Source organism: Lissotriton vulgaris, chromosome 6, assembly GCF_964263255.1.
Source record: "Lissotriton vulgaris chromosome 6, aLisVul1.2, whole genome shotgun sequence".
In the NCBI taxonomy this organism is placed as follows: Eukaryota; Metazoa; Chordata; class Amphibia; order Caudata; family Salamandridae; genus Lissotriton; species Lissotriton vulgaris.
The window spans coordinates 231475112-231491588 of record NC_141694.1 but is presented as its reverse complement, the minus strand read 5'-3'; the positions used below and the strand labels follow the sequence as shown (position 1 = coordinate 231491588).

The 16477-nt window shown below is 44.1% G+C and overlaps 1 long non-coding RNA gene across 1 annotated transcript in view; it reads left to right on the top strand.

Annotated features, from left to right (window-relative positions):
- Positions 1–5651: 5651 nt before the first annotated feature.
- Positions 5652–16477, top strand: part of LOC147707061 (uncharacterized) — a 242441-nt gene continuing 231615 nt past the window's right edge. Inside the window, exon 1 of the long non-coding RNA XR_015296606.1 lies at positions 5652–6028. This is a non-coding gene — a long non-coding RNA (uncharacterized LOC147707061). The remainder of the gene's footprint in view (positions 6029–16477) is intronic.

Here is a 16477-nt window from a genome sequence, read left to right as displayed (position 1 = left end):
TAATTCCAATATAGTTCTTTAATGGTGGATTTACTTGGGAATACTTCCCCAAGGGGGTTTTCCCATAGTTTGGAGAGCCCAAGCTCAGCAAGGGTGTCCCTTAGTATTTTTAACCATGTGATTTTATGGAAAACATCTAATTTGGCTAGTGCTAAGAACCCGTCAGCGTAGTGTCTAATTTCCATTGTGGTCCATAGGCGTCTCCAATAAAGGATTGGCCTCAGACGGGCACGGTCACTAAGCGATCTTCTACCTAGATCCAAACCAAGCGGAATCAGTGGTGTACTTTGGGGTAGGCTGGTGATCCCTCTCATAAACCTGTTCTCTGATCTTTGGAGGGTGGTAAGACTCTCAAAGCCCCAGACTTCAGCCCCGTAGAGGGTTGCGCCCAAGGCTTTGGCGTCGTAGACCATCAGAACAGGTTTTACCGGCCTGGTTTTGGATTTTACTTGTTCAACCCTAAGGGCTCCCGAGATCTGTTGATGTTTCAACACCGCCTTCTCTATGTGACGTGACCAACCAAGTTTGCTGGAAATCTCAACCCCAAGGTATGTAAAAACATTTACCAACTCTAATTTTACGTTGTTCAAAAATACATTGGGTCGAGATTGACGCTTTTGCCCAAAGGCCATCAACTTTGTTTTGTTTACGTTAACCTCAAGACCCCGTTCTTTACAGAATGAGTCAAAGATGGTCAAAGCTCGCTGAAGACCCGACGGGGTTTTGGACACGATCAAAGTATCGTCAGCGAACATCAGAATTGGAACTCTGATGCCCGCTAGCGAGGGTGCGTCAACCATTGCACCCGTCATCCTGTCTACAATGCCATTAATGAACAGGGAGAACAGCAGGGGTGCCATTGCACATCCCTGCCGGACCCCCCGCTCGACTGGAAAGTTGGAAGTGGTTTCACCATTCCTCCCCCACTGAACCTTTGCATAGTTACTTTCATGCAAACGCATTATCAGCGTAAGCAAATCGGGTGGGACCCCTATTTTGGACAGAACCTCCCACAGCGTGCACCTGGGCACCAGATCAAAGGCAGCCCTTAGATCAACGAATGCTACATAAAGGCTGCCTTTGCCCAGGAGTACAGTCCCCCACCGCAGCATGGTGAAACGCAAGATTTGGTCGACCGTACTAGTTGCACGTCTGAATCCTGCCTGGAATGGGGATAAAGCATTGTTATCGTCTACCCAGGCCATAAGTTTGTCGACCAGCATCTTCCCCACTACTTTTTGCATGGTGGCCAGCAAACTAATTGGTCTATAATTTGCCGGGAGTGACCGATCCCCTTTCTTGAAGATCGGTATTATTATTGCCCCTTTCCATATACTTGGGATTTTTGCCCCTTTCGCTAGGCCGTTTCCTAGCAAGGTCGCGTATTTTGCCCACTGGACCTTGTCGTGTTTAAAAATATCTGAGGGGATTCCGTCAAGCCCAGGGGCTTTTCCCCCCTGCAAACTTGCAATTACGAGTTCCGCATCCTTAGTTGAGAATAAATCCCCCTTACAGAATACCAAAGGGATTGGTTCAATGGCCATTGTATCCCTACTCTCGGCATACTGGGGTTTAAAATATTCGACCCACAACGCCTCATCGACATTGTTGTCGGGATTATTAGGGGCGCCCCCTCTTCCCCATTTCACAGTTTTCCAGAAAAGTCTGGAATCCTTTTGTCCTGAAGCCTCGAGTAACTCCTCCCAGTACTCCTCATCCCACCGCTTCTTAGCCTTGTGGATACTATCCTTATAGAGTTTCCTGGTGGCGCTATATGTATTTTGTCTTGTTGTAATACAGCCCTGAAGAAGTCCCCGCAGGGACGAAACGCGTCGGCTGTGTCCTTTAACATTTGGAGTGAATAAAGAAATATATTTTTGGGAAAAAAAATTTGTTTCATATGCAATTTTTGATTATATCTTGTGTGCAAACTAGAAGACCTTAGTTTACACATGTCTTTGTTGTGGTGCACCTTTGCTTAAAATTACAATTTGTATCTCAAGTTCTATATAGAACTGCCATTGTGATGGTGGGTGGCTGTCAGTGTGCACACTACTCCCTTTGTGGTATTTAGAGGGAAAATATTAATTTGGCTATTGTGGTCAGGTGCTCCGTTAAGAAAGGTTCCACCATCCGACTTGCTTCTTTGTTTACAGTACTGTGTATTGTCTATATTTTGTATTTTAGGCATTTCCTACATATCCTAATACTTTATTTAGTGAGTTTACACCTTCTTATACACAATGCAGGAAATAATTTCTTTTTTTGAGACATTATCCCCCTTGATTTTCGAGGGTAATTGAAATGAGTATTTTTCTTTCTTATACACGATTATTAACGGGACAGCCTGCAGCCTGTAATTTTTTTTATCTGTTATTTTGCACGAACGTCTTTTCCTTAATTCTCAGTCCCAATTTTCTCACATGTGGTTCTCATTGTCATGGCAACATGGCAGTCTTTTTTCATTGACTATGCATTAGAGCTGTTCACCTCTGATTTTCACTATATTTATTTCCGGTGCACTGGTATTATGCATTTGAACGCATCCATTAAGCGTTGTACAGCAGGTGTTTACCATGAGCTTTGCAGATATGTGATATGTGATTTACATATGTCCTGTATAGGACCATTCAATAGAAAAACATTTGGGGCGTTCTTTGAACACGATCGATAGCATATTCTGTTTTAACTATTCAAGTTGAACTCTGCGTAGCTTTGGCGATTTTTGGCGTTCACAGTGGGCTATTTCTGTTTTTCCCGCTGTTTCTAGTTACACCACCACGCATTAGTGGACTAATTCATGATTCAGTTATTTATGGTTCACATATGGTTACGCACTAGCGACTGCACAAATTCTTTGGCCACTTTGAGGAATTTTTTCGGGTATTGAACAGTAATATTCTTCACATTTTCACCGACGATTTGTTTGTACACTGTATGAGCAGTAATTAGTTCCTATTTCACTTTGTTCATCGCATTGCGAATTTCACACCAGCCTCGCAATTACCTATTTTATTTAATTCTAAGCATTCATTCAGTTCTTGGATCATAAAGCATGTATTATTTTCTTTGTATGGATCACCCCCTGATGAAGGGCTAGGCCGGAAATGCATTGGGGCATTTGAAATTCCTGTGAAGTAACATGTTGACAAACACCTCTCATATATATGAAATTAAGTATACGATGATTGGAATTCTATGATTAGAACACTTGATGAATAAATCAAACCTGAAAATTATAAAGTGAATGATGACTTTGTAAAAGCACACGATCGCCTAGGAATTCTAATATGAGTTTGTCCTTCCCACGGTGAAGGACGCTTTCTATAGTATTCCTCTGAAACAACACCTAGTGGCCTGCTGAACTCAGACCCACTTCCACACCAAAATACCACGCCAACAACCTCAACATCATACTGGACAGCAAACTCACCATGAAACGACAGATGAGCACAGTCTCCTCTACCTGTTTCCACACACTCTGCTTGCTTTGAAAAATCTTTAAATGGCTCCCCATCAGCATGAGAAGAACAATCACGGAAGCCTTAGTCACCAGCAGGCTGGAATACGGCAATGCACTGTACAAAGGAACTACCACCAAACTCAAGAGAAGGCTCCAAGCAGTACCGAACTCAGCGGCCAGACTGATCCTCAACCTGCCCAAACTGACCCACATCACCCAACACCTAAAAAGCTGCCACTGGTTCCCTGTCCGGTAAAGATGCCAATTTAAGTTACTGACACACGCCTACAAACCCCTCCACAACCAAGGCCCAGCATACATGAACCATCTCCTGAACTTCTGTCAACCATCCAGAAGCCTTTGTTCTGCCTCCCTTACACAGACACCACACATCCGTAATAGCCACAGCAGAGGCTGCTCCTTTTCCCACCTTGCCTCTAAGTCCTTAAACCCCACCTCCCCCTACGAACATCACACTCACTGATGGACTTCAAGAATTGACTCAAAACCTGGCTCTTCAACTAAACCCAGCACCTAGATACCCTCACAGGTGAGAAAGCGCGCTTTACAAGTACTGATTGATTAATTTTGGGGATATCTGCACCCATTATTAGCACCAATCTATAGCAAGCACAACATATGAACAAAGTTGCTTTATAGGGATTACTAGCAGCTTCGGGGACCCTACAAGGTGGAGCAACCTGAAATTCTCACGTGCAGAATACTTCACAAAAAGACAGTTTGTTGCCTCTCAGAGTACATTGCAACCTGAATTCAACTGTTTGAAAGTTGCAGATGTATCATTTGCATTCCTGGCAAACGCCTGGCTACCCATGCCTTAATAGTGCCCATCTTTAACAGTGATTGGGCACTCGTGTGACATGCCATTTCGTCTTGTCATAATAACGGCTTGTCCTTGGTGTATTATGGGCATTTCTTTTTACACAACAATGTTCTTCAGATTTTTAAAGATCAGAAGTCATGTCCTTAAAGATCACATGTTAACACCACATCTAGCAGAGGCGCAGGAAGATGAAATAGACACTGTACTATACTATTTACGCTATGCTCAAGAAGCTTGCATTTTCAAATCTTCTGAGATATTTAGAAATTCTATCCGGTCATTCCAAACCTTGGCATGCTATACCCATAGCATGCCAAGGTTTGGAATGACCGGATATAATTTCTCTGGATTTGTATATAGGATATGCAAATGCAATGCAAATATCTATACCTCCTGCCAACTCCTCCAAGCCTGGAGGTTCTGTGTTTTACCAATTTTGGGCGGTCTCTTTTCACAATTATCGAGCCATGGGGCTCTTCAAACCACTTGCACATACTCTCATCTGGAGGGGGAGGCTAAGTGTACGTTCTTGGTTACAGTTCTGCTGCCCTTGGCTTAATACTGCCACATCTTTGACATGCAATGAGCATTCCTGGTACATCCCTGCACAATAATGATTCGCCCTTGGCATACGGTGGTCATTTATCACAACATTTTGGCTATTACTAGTGAATAGGAGTGGCCCATTCCAGCTATATAGTGGGCATTAGGTATTCCCTCACATAATACTGGTCAGTCGTCGACATTGTACTGCCTATTTTGATGTCTGGAAAACCCTGCTATAACAGTAGCTCATCCTTGAGTTCGTATGCTCATTTTTTTTTTACAGTATTCTCACTACCCCTAGCATAATGGTGCCAGTCCTTGGCACAGTTCCAGCACCCCTGGATATACTTGGGCCAATCAGTTGCTAATGAGTCAATGCAACACCAGTGCATGTTATTGACCTATTTATTATGATAAGTGTTGGCACCAGTCTGGCTAACCGTGGAACAAGGGTGTGGGAATTCCTCGCTCTAAAATGAAAATACCTAGTACTTGTCAGTGTAGTATACACCACTTCCTATTAAGACAAGACGGGGTTAACTGCCTTTGTTTTCACGGCTGGCACACTGTTTGCTCCACACACTCTCCCTGGAGGCTGCGCTGGGCACACGTGCCGAGGGCAGCCGGACCGAGGTCACGCCCGGGGCAGAGGCCCTCTGACACCGGCGGGACCGGTGAGCGCTAGCTCCCCTGCGCTGGAGCCGTAGGAGGACCGCTCTCTCCTCCCAGCAAGGAGCTCGCCCCCTCCCGGCCGAGCCGTGACGCTGCGCCCCGCCTCCCCGGGCTGGAGCCGCCTCCGATGCATCCAGCGTAGAGCTGTGGAGAGGCAGGAGCAGCTCCGAGGCTGCAGCGCCGTGAGCCAGAGAGAGCAGGTTCCCGGAGAGCACCCGGCCACACAGCGCCCAGAAACGCCGAGGATAGGCGGGCGAGTGGGCGCTGCCAACATCGCATGGCCCAGACTAGGCACCCGGAGGGCGGTCTGCGCTGCCACAGCTTCAAGGAAACTCCAGCCAGTGTCCGGCAGCCGAGCTGCCGCCGCCCCCTCCCCGGGACGGGCTTCTGAGTGGGGCAGCCGGTGGCAGGCGGGCACCTGGGCAGAGCGTGCACCGGGTCCCGGCGTTGGAGCCCTTCTCTCCCCGCGGCTGTCAGCAATGAGAGCTGCTGCATGGAAGGAGGTAAGGGCTGCTCCTGCGCATCCTATGGAGGGCAGGCTGGCACCGCAGGACGGGCGCGGTGTGAGGGTGCGCGGCGTCTCCGCCTCGTACAGGTGCCAGCCGTGGCCGGAGTTGAACTTCATCCGTCTCACCCCACACTCTCGCAATTCACGCCTCTGAACTGACGGGTTCTTGGAGTCCCTGGCCGGGTCTGCAGTCTGACGGGGGCTCTGCTTGCGGGGTCGGCATCTTCAGGTGGGATACTTGGACAATATTTGCTCAAGGGGGGCAGTGGCACTGCATGAAGAGGGAGCTCTCTGTCATTTCAGGGGAAGTCTTGGTACAGCGGTGGAAGCTCCAAGCCCCCCAAACCCCTACGGGGGGGGGGCAGTGGGAGATAGAATGGCTCTGGGGGCACCTGGTGAGGCCCAGACCCCTCTCACATTGCTGAAGGACAGTGAACATGGAGGTAATACACACCTCCAAGCTGATCGTCCCGTATTTGTCTGAAGTGCCTCCCGGACAGGCGCTATTTGACTTTAGTCCGAGCCCGTGCTCTCTAGTTCCGCTATGCCAATGTCTCTGGGGCTTCCAAGCACTGAGACACAGGGGGAGGGGGGTCTCTGCCTCAATCGTGCCCTATAGTTATCAATTCCCTGCCCCTCGAACTCTTGGCTTTTAGGAACTCTTCCCAGATTTTCACGATGAATGTGGTTAACTACAGCGCAACGGGTTTAGGAAGGGCCAGGCGACTAGCCTTGTATTAACTTATGCCAGTTTATCAATGCACCTTGCAAAACCCATCCACCTTAACGTGCTTGGGACGTTGGTTATACAGTCTGATTGACGAGCCAGGGTATTTTAACCTCCGGACTGGCACTTGACCAGGCGTGTTCGCTCACACGTTGCTTTATTTTCCCTTTTCACAACCCACGTGGGCACCGTTGCACGTGCGCAGCGTTGCTCCGTCAGTCACTGCAGCTGTTTGTAAAGGGAGCGCGTGTCTACGCGTCAAACCAGACGCGCGCCTCTTCACTGCCCGCGTGCGCCGTGCTTTTATGACCATTTCACACCTACATGGCAGAGAATCTTCTCCCTCGGCTTGTGCCTCCTAGTCACCAGAGCTGGCGCGAGCGGAGCGCGCCAACGGACGCCCTTCTCGCTAGGAAGCACCTGGGGAGCTGGGTATCACGACGCCACCTTTGAATCAGGTAACTGTGTGCGTTAGTGGATTAACACTTCTGAGTACCCGTGAAAGTAAATGTGCGTCAATTAAAGATAGTCTGTGAAACGCACTTTCTTTCACCAAGGCATTACTACCGTGCAAGCTTGACATTCCAAGTTTTTGGCGTAGAGCTGCCCACCACAGTGCTTGCTGTTTCACAGAAGTCACGGCATATAGACTTTACAGAGAGAAAGCAATCTAGCAAATGTCCGAAAGCCACATGCATTGATATTAACATGAACTTAAAGCCTCGTGTCCTAGTTCTTGCCATACAGCCGATTTTTTGGACACTGTATGTGAACACTTCACGGGATAAACCATAGATGCAGATTCCCTGGTGTTATACGTTTCTCTGGCAGTTACTTTTGTCACCCAATTATAGATTTGCCGCAGCCGCATTTGTTACGTTATGCACCACCTGCTGCATAGTTTGCAGATATCGCGCCAATTTTTATTTTCGTGCTCAGATGGATCAAAAGTTACTGAAAAAAAGCGTCACATATGGGTCAGTGCAGGGAAAGAATGTTTACCAAGGTTAACTGCCCAACTTTCAGTTGCTTATTGCTTTATTGAGATGTTAAACTGGTTCTAATGAGGTGCAACTTTGGCCAAATATATTAATAATAGTTCAAATGCCAAATGAAAATGTTTTACTGTTTTAGGTTGTGCCGCATCATGTACTTCTTTTTCTTGCCCCCTCATTTTATTAATCCTGACACATAGTTTCCCCCCTCATCTGATGCATAATTCTAGTGACCCTGGTTATGTTATTTCTCTCTGGTGAAGGGAGGGTAGGGCGTTATGACCCAGTTGAGGTTTCAACTCTGGTGGCTCCCTCCCTACACTCAACAATGGTAATAAATAACATCACACTCTGTGCAGATATAGACCATGTACTTAGATGTGGGTGCCTATATATAAATATATATATACACACACATATGTGCGTTGTTGCAATTAGAAATAATTGTCTTTAACTTTGTCCCATCTTGACGAATCACCACACAGCTTATTTTAAAAAGTGTTCTCTTGAAGAATGGGCAATGGTGGCAACGTTTACAGCACTTGTAAGGTGTGGTTAAGAGCAGTGTGATGGGACCCAAACTTGAGTCAAGTAGATTTTCCCATATACAATCTTTGCTCACTGATAATAGAAGAAAAGTACTGTGGCAACAATAAGCACTAAAAGTGGCCCGCAGACTGAGTTTGTTTTAGAAAGCAACAATCAAACCCTTACAGAAATCCCTCCCTTGTCTGAAGGTTGTCCTTTCTAGCAACCTCAAGATTGCTGCAGTCCCCCCATTGAACCCGGTGTGAAGTGAAACTCTGCCCTGAGTTGCAGATGGAGTTCTAAGACCTGCTCAGGGGTGCCCTTGACTGGCGTGCGGCTTGTTCACTGAAATCCCTGTTCTATAAAAGAGAGAAAAAAGGGCAGATTATACAAAGTGCAGCTCATCATTATTACAATGCGCCACCATAATTAACTGTATTTCCTTGAGGACATTCTAGTGTCACTAGACTTTAATTTGACCTACTTTTAATGTTAATCATATACAGGCGTGCACAGCTTCTTCCGGTTAGCAACTGCCAGCAATTCCCACTTATCCTGGAATCCAAGGTTGTTCATGTGCTTTGAATGGCTCAGGGACAGAGATATTATTAGAAATTACTATTGCTTTATAGTATAAACCTGCCCTTGAATTAAACTATTCAGTTGCTTGGACTTGCCCAGAAATACATTGAGGGTGAGAATGCAAAAGACACACAATTGATAGACGGAATGCAGAACAAATAAAAAAAATCACCCCAGTCAAGAGATATGGGTTAAATCCATAATTCTTTTGTTCACCATGCCACCCCAGTTTAGACCTGGCCATATGCAGATCGGTTTTGACCATGTGCCTCATGGGAACAGTCCAGCCCAATCTGCCAAGCCAGGTCCTCCCTGGACCGGACACAAGCATCCTAGGACCGGTTTCGGAGTTTCACCCCTCATCAGCCAGGATAGCTTGAATCCAGTGGCACAGTGAGCACGGGACCAACGTCTGGGCATACCCGGCGCACTTAGGGCAAGAATGCAAAAGACACTCAATTGATGGATGGAATGCAGAACAAATCAAAACATTCACCCCCAGTCAAGATATCTGGGTTAAATCCATCATTCTTTTGCTCACCATGCCACCACACTTTAGATCTGGCCATATGCAAATCAGTATTGACCCTGGGCCTCACAGGAACATTGAAGCATAAATGTCATCTCGGGTTGGGCAGTGAGTTTTTCATAGCCTGTTAGCTTCCAAAATCACTCAACCCATAGACTGTGCTTGGTCACTAGTGCCAGCTCCAATCCTATACCCAACCTTAACTACCCACACTCATTGTACCATCTTCAGTCTGTCCTTTGACAGTTTGAGGCCATGATTCTTATTTTCTTCTACCTCACTTACTGGAATATATCCAAGATCACTAGTTCTCTTTGACCTCATGTTGCGTAAAGGAGACCTCTTGTAGCCACCTCAAGTGGCCCCCTCTTTTAGGGACAAGACCTCCTTATTTTTGATGGAATTGTTCTTGCGTTCTGGATCTAGGGCATGTTCTCAAACAGGCTGTCACTCGAAGGATGTGTTTAATCTTAGAGGTGTAATGTAACTCTCTTGACATAGTAATATCATAAAAGGCAGGTTTGTTCTGATTGAGTGAGCACCACTAAATATGTTGTTTTACATGGGTTGCAACCTAATCCATCCTGCTCGGAGATATAAAAGCTATTAGTAAAGAATGCCGTATGGCAATTGTGCTATGATGATGCACGTCTCTAGATCATTTCTGGTAGGTTTGGTGAAAGGGATATTACAAGTCTTGTGGTAAACGTCACCATTTTCCCGAGGTATATTTCAGCAGGTCAAACTGGTGAAATTTAATGTGGCAAAATGCCTGGTATATAACAGGACACATAGATTTTTGTACACAAACCACCAAAAACTGTGTGTTAGGTCCAATAAATTCAGACCCCAGCGATTTTATCTGAGGCAAAATAAACACACCTTACTCTATTTATATTGTCTTTTCCTAGGATATAATGTTTTGGCCAGTCTCAAAAACCTGCAATATGTCGACTTCTCAAATTTTTTAAAAGTTTTTTTTAATTTATTTTTTAGCATTTGTGAAAGGGAACTTGAAGTTGTGTGTTTAATACTTTTCACAGACACTGGAATTAACACAAAGTGAACTTGTGTGAGGCAGCACTTAAGCTGATTTTATAAAATACATATTTTTGCCAATGTAATGGACTTTTAAACGCACTGTTCCTGTTTGGTATACTAGTCTTTTTGTCTATGGCCATCAAGTGGAAAAGGGACACAATTTGACGGAGCTTTTGAGGAATGTTTTTTCTTTCATTGCATTTACAAAGCATATTATGGAAATTGTTTTTTCCAGCACATGGTATGGCGTGGTGTGAAATTCTAAACTCTGGAGGGCTAACTAAATTAATTAGATTAATCATTTGGTCGAACTGTGTACATTTTCAGCAAATAATTTCTACCGACTCTGTTTTAGGTTTCTGTCATGTGAGTTGGCCAGATACATCAATCAATTTAACCCTCCATGCTGAAACATGGGGTGATCAGCAGTTCATGAATTCGAATCCTTTCAAGGCCAAGTCTTTCTTTCTTTCATCCATCCCAGGTTGAGAAGTGAGTAATAGCTAAATGGGTAATAATGACTCCTGTTGTGAAAAGAGCTTAGGAAAGGAAAAATTGCGATATGAAGCGCTATATAAAAAGTGGGGTATGAACAGGACCGGACTGGCTACCGGGCAGTTTGGAATGCTGCTGAGCTGGGTGGTGGTTTCGTTCATGGAGACCTGCGTGTGCTAAAGAAATTCATTTTGAATTAATTATTTCGAAGCACACACAGGTCTCCATGAACGAAATCAGCCCCCACCGCTGTGAAATCAGCCCCCAGCTCAGCAGCATTAGAAACTGCCCGGTAGTCAGTCTGGCCCTGGGTATGAAGCGCTATATAAAAATAAATTGAATTATAAAAATGTTCCACAGGGAGTGCCCTCATCGGTGGTCTGTATGACTGATTGTCTTATTTTCCTACTAACCTGTAATCCAGGAGTGCCACTTGACAATAGATGTGCGTGTGTCAGTGGTCCCCTAAATATTGCTATTTGCATCGGGATTCATTGCAAAGGCCTGTCTTACCCTGAAGAGCAGAGCGTCAGTAATCCATGAAAAGTAGTGGCTTATGGACCAGACTTTGGAACATGGCGAACTAAGTTCGAATCCTGGCCTTGGACCAGCGTCCTGTGATTCTGGGCATATCAGTTCACCTCCCTAAGCATTATATGTCATGTAGAGTGGGGCCGCTGTAATGCACACCAGTGCGCTTACGCTATGCACTACAAAATGTGCCCAGAAAACCCCCAATCAGAGTGAATACCCAAAAGTGAGGTTTTTTTTCCGAGCGTAATCTTGAGTCCCTGTGTAGATGGAGTATGATCTAACTCACGTATATACACTTCATTTTATTATTGGATCTTCTATTTCTAGCACCGCTGAGGATCCAACCAGAATGATTTCGAGTTTCCTGGAGGAAAACTTCCAAGAAAGGATTTCTACAAAAATGTGATAAGTGTGCTATAAATAAGCATTGCAAAAAGCCATTTTAGCACCATTTAGTGACTCTCTGCTCTTTCGCATATTAAATCGTAGCAGGAAGCCCTGGGTTGGTATGTGCGCAGAATGACACTATGAAAGCACGTTGTTTGGCAGAAATATTAATCTATGCACGGCTGAGCATCTAGTCCCGCTTCATTCAAGAAGTTTCATTGCTTGCCACCACTATAATTTATTCCTTGGCAAAGTTACCCTGTTATCTGTAAATGCAGATTCGTGCTTCCTGTGACAGTGTTTCTAAAGTAGGAGTTTGAAGGGTTCTCAAACTTGTTAGATGGAAAGAGATTCAGACTAGAAGAAGGCATGCGATTTTAGCGCCACTTCTAGTGCACTTACCGCTTCAGCAAATACCTCTTTGCTTAAAGGAAGGCCTAAAAGAAGTGATAGTTGGCAACTGTAAATTCCTGGGTACCGGAACCAAAAACATCTCTCTTAGCGGGTACAGAATATGCTCCACTCTCTCTTCAGGAAAATGCACTTCTCTTGAGGTGGCTTCCAGTCGACTTTTAGTACTTTCAGAAGGCGATCTGTGCCATAGCTATGTATATGTTTGCAAATTTGGGAGCCTTCTTAATTGCCTTATTCAAAATTAATTTCTTTTATGGCAAGCTTTTTTTCATTCCATTGATGTTGTTATTTAACAAAGTGAGTCCTTAATTCACTTCTAAATGTCAAGCATCTCTGTATGCAAATTCTTGTGCATTACAGACATTTATAACTTTGCTCCACTTTTTACAAAGCCAGTGATTGAAATGTAAGATTCGCCACACTTTCTTGTGTCGGCTTGTTTTCCACAACCCTTCATGTGTGGAGTTTCTGCATAACCTATGTTAGGTGCAAGACTAGAAAGAAGTCCAGCGGAGCACGGCATTCCCCATGGTTGCAAACACTCACAGCTTTCTAGCTCTGTGGCTTAGGGACTCATTTGTATGGACCATCTCCAGGTAACTGGTGTCACTAAGGATTGCAGGAAAAAAGGCATAATTAACAGCTTTTGCCGACTCTGGACTCCGTCCTTGTTCAAAAATCCACCTATGCAGTCTTTCCTAATCAAGATCAGATTCTGTATAGATTGAGTTACTTTTCGTCAAAATGTAAGTTTGATTTGAGTATGATAAAAAGTTGGGAGAATCAGGTGCTAAATGAGCACTCTTTCGTCTCCGAATGACCAGTGAAAGTATTTTAGTGGTTTCCCAATAATGAAGCGTGCTCACATGCACAGTTGACAATCCTGTTTGATGCTAATATTTTGAAGGCAAATCAGGCTTATAGAAAATGAACTACTGAAACCTCTATAACAGAATCTAGAGTGTATTCTGTATAGTTGGACATAATCCTTGGCAAAATAGAAGGGAATCCTTTATTTTATAACTATACATTTCATATGCAGTGGGAAGGCTTGTATACTGGTGCGTCACAAACCTTTTGTAAGGTGTATGCCTGACACTGGGATTGCCACTGATTAGTGAAGGTTCTTACCCCAGTCATAATTCTTATCACTATGCATTTCTTAGGAAGCCTTCTGTAAAACATTTTAGCAGTTGCTATCAATTTCATGCTGAAAAACCAATCAAGAGCCAACCATATTCCATAACCCCTAATGCAATTTACACATTGAACCATGCTAGGTATTTGAACTAATTAATTTTTTTAATGCTGTTGTGATATCATTTGCCAACTACTTGCAAAAAATATGAAGTCTGTGACTGACCAGTGAACATCTAAGAGTGTTAGTTATGTATTACGTAATGTTTTAATGAGGTTCTGAACAGGTTGGTGTATTGTTGACATACTCCAAATTTGTGTCGAACTGAAATGTTGCACAACTGAGTTAGCTTGAACTGAATAGCATTAACATGCACCCTACTGTAGGGAGATTTCCCTTGCTCTCACAAGCTCCAATTTCCACTCTTTGTCCCAGAAGAAAAGAAAATCCCAGAATGAAGATTAAAGAGGCTCCACCAATGCACCAGCGCTCAGAACTTTACAAAGATGTTTGGTTCTGGCTGATAATTCAACCCTACTGTATTTTTCCCACAGAAAACATCCCTTTGAATGTTGGGATCTTAGTGCTCCCGTGGTGGGCTACACAAGATGTTTCAGAAAACATTGTGACATTTTCCTAACTGGCCTTGAAAAAAAATAATCAGTGGTCACTACACATTTTCCCAAACTTAAGAACCCACGTTTGCCAGCTGGTAATGCTCTTAGATTAGGGAGATCAGTGGTTAACCTGCTGGACCTGAACGCACAGGTCCGTGTCATGGAGTTGTGGTGTATGTTTTAAGGACTGCCCTTTTATATAGTTACGGGGACACAAAGTTTAACCAACACAGATATTAACCTCTGGCTGTTTTTCCTTCAGTCTTTTATTACTTCTCTTTGCTATAAAATTATTTTTGGGAACAGTCATTTTACTGGACTGGGGATTGGAAATTAGAAACCAAAAGGAGTTCCAGTGGTAGCACTGACTATCTTTGTGTACACTGTTGCGCAATATAGGTGGATTGCGGCTGATTCCTTGTACTGGTGATGGTCCGGTGTGTTGGGAAAAGAAAAAGGTCAGTTTGTAACTGCAGAATGAGAATTGAGACTTAGCTGGTAGAAAATGTTTTTTTTCTTTTTTTGGCATAGACTTACAAGATAAAAAAAAAAAATTTCATTGCACCAACTTTCTGAGGAAAGACGTTTTGGCTTTCCCAGTTCTTGTTCTGTGTTCTTGTTGTTTGCATTGGTTGTCTATGCTCGTGGTAATTTCAACTCCTTACAACACCTGCCTTATTTTGCTTTATGTAATTTGCATTTTTTCAAGTTGCTCATATACTGTAATAGTTACATAATGTACTCCTTTGTCAATCATGCACATTTTCTGCTTCTGTAAGATTTGTTTTTGCGAATGTATCTTTTGCACCAGAAAAATGTTTGCGAATAGGGCACGTGTTTCTCGTCTCTCATGATACTCACTCACTCATGTGCCTGGGGAAGCTTGAGAGATCTGTGGTAATAAATTGTTATTGTCCATCTCAGTGGTGCCGTGTTTGATCATTTTATCTATTTGGAAGTATAAAAAGCGCTAGAGACTCTGGGATTCTAACTTGTGGCCATATATAGAGCCACCCAAGAGCCCTGCAGGGGAAGCCTCAAGACCGACTTTAAGCAGCAATGCCAGAGAGTAAAATTGTTAGAATATCTAAAAGAGCGATTTATGTACTAACTGGGTAGGGTGACCAGGCGTCCCCGTTTTGCCAGGACGGTCCCAGTTTTTAACCAGCTGTGCCAGCAAATTTCAAGAAATGTAGCTCATGTCCCGGTTTATAAAGAGGGTCGACTGAAAACGGTGGGGGGTGTTTTTTATGTTTAATAAAGCAGGGATAGTTAGCAGTTGTTTCAAGAAAGCAATTTAATTAACAGGCAAGCTCCTGGTTTTAAAAATGGCATTTTATGTATGTTCTTACTGCCTGTTCTGTAATTCTCTGCTGAGGAGCGCTCTTATCGCTCGAAGTAAAATTGTAGACCTTCTTCTAATTTTGTGAAATGTCCTGTTTTTTGGCTTTAAAATTCTGGTCACCCTATAACTGGGGTAAATACAATAATAAGTCAGTTTATCAACTTCGTAAGTATGACCGGCTTAGCTTGCCTTGGCTGCGATTGAACTCTCCAGAGCTGTCATATACGTGCCAGCACATATCCGGCTGGTGTTGCTGGCTGCCTGTACTCCCCCCACCAACACCCCATCACCCCCAAAACGTACACTTTTCCAAGCCCACTGAGGCCGGCTGTTTTCCAAAGCTCTGGTGGTTTTCCGGTTAGCCTCCAGGAATCCCACAAGGCCCTGCACGAGTCATCCTTTGTCAACAGGTCACATCACCTCACCCCCTCACTTGTCACCTGGGTAAACTCAAAATCCCCCTGTCAAATGGATGTATTTTCCTTGAGGTCCCTGCACATGGGCCCGAGCATCAGTTCGCGCCCGTGGTTCCTGATGAGATGTTTGACACTTTAGTGTTGGGGATGGACAGAAAGCAGCAGATGTTTCTCTGTGCAGCATAACGTGACTGACAGTATTGATTTTGAGTCGCTGACATCGCCTCCGTCGGAAGCTTTTGTGCATGCATGTCACGTTTTCCCTGTTACAAACTTTGTACTGGCGTTACGGTGGCTTTCTTGTAGTAATAATATTTTTTGCATTCCCTCCTTTCACCCAGTCCACGTTTTGCCTCTGTTTTCATTGTTAATGGATCTTGAAAACAACCTTTTTTGAACTCTAAATGCTTGTAGCAGCAGTGTTTTGGCTTTGTTAATGTCGCTGAAATTGCACGGTGCAGCTAATAAAACGGAGCTGGCTCCCTCTACTGGAAAACTATAATTCCATAAAAGGAACAAGCATTCGCAAAGCTAACAGGTTAGATGCTCACATTGGAAAGCTAATAAACAATTATAATTGCCTGCTGTAAAACAAAACCATTACAAAAGGATCGCTTTGCTTATACAATACACGGAGGACATAAATAATGTTAAATTTGTCGTGACAGATGTAAAATAGACCCTCGTGCATACCAG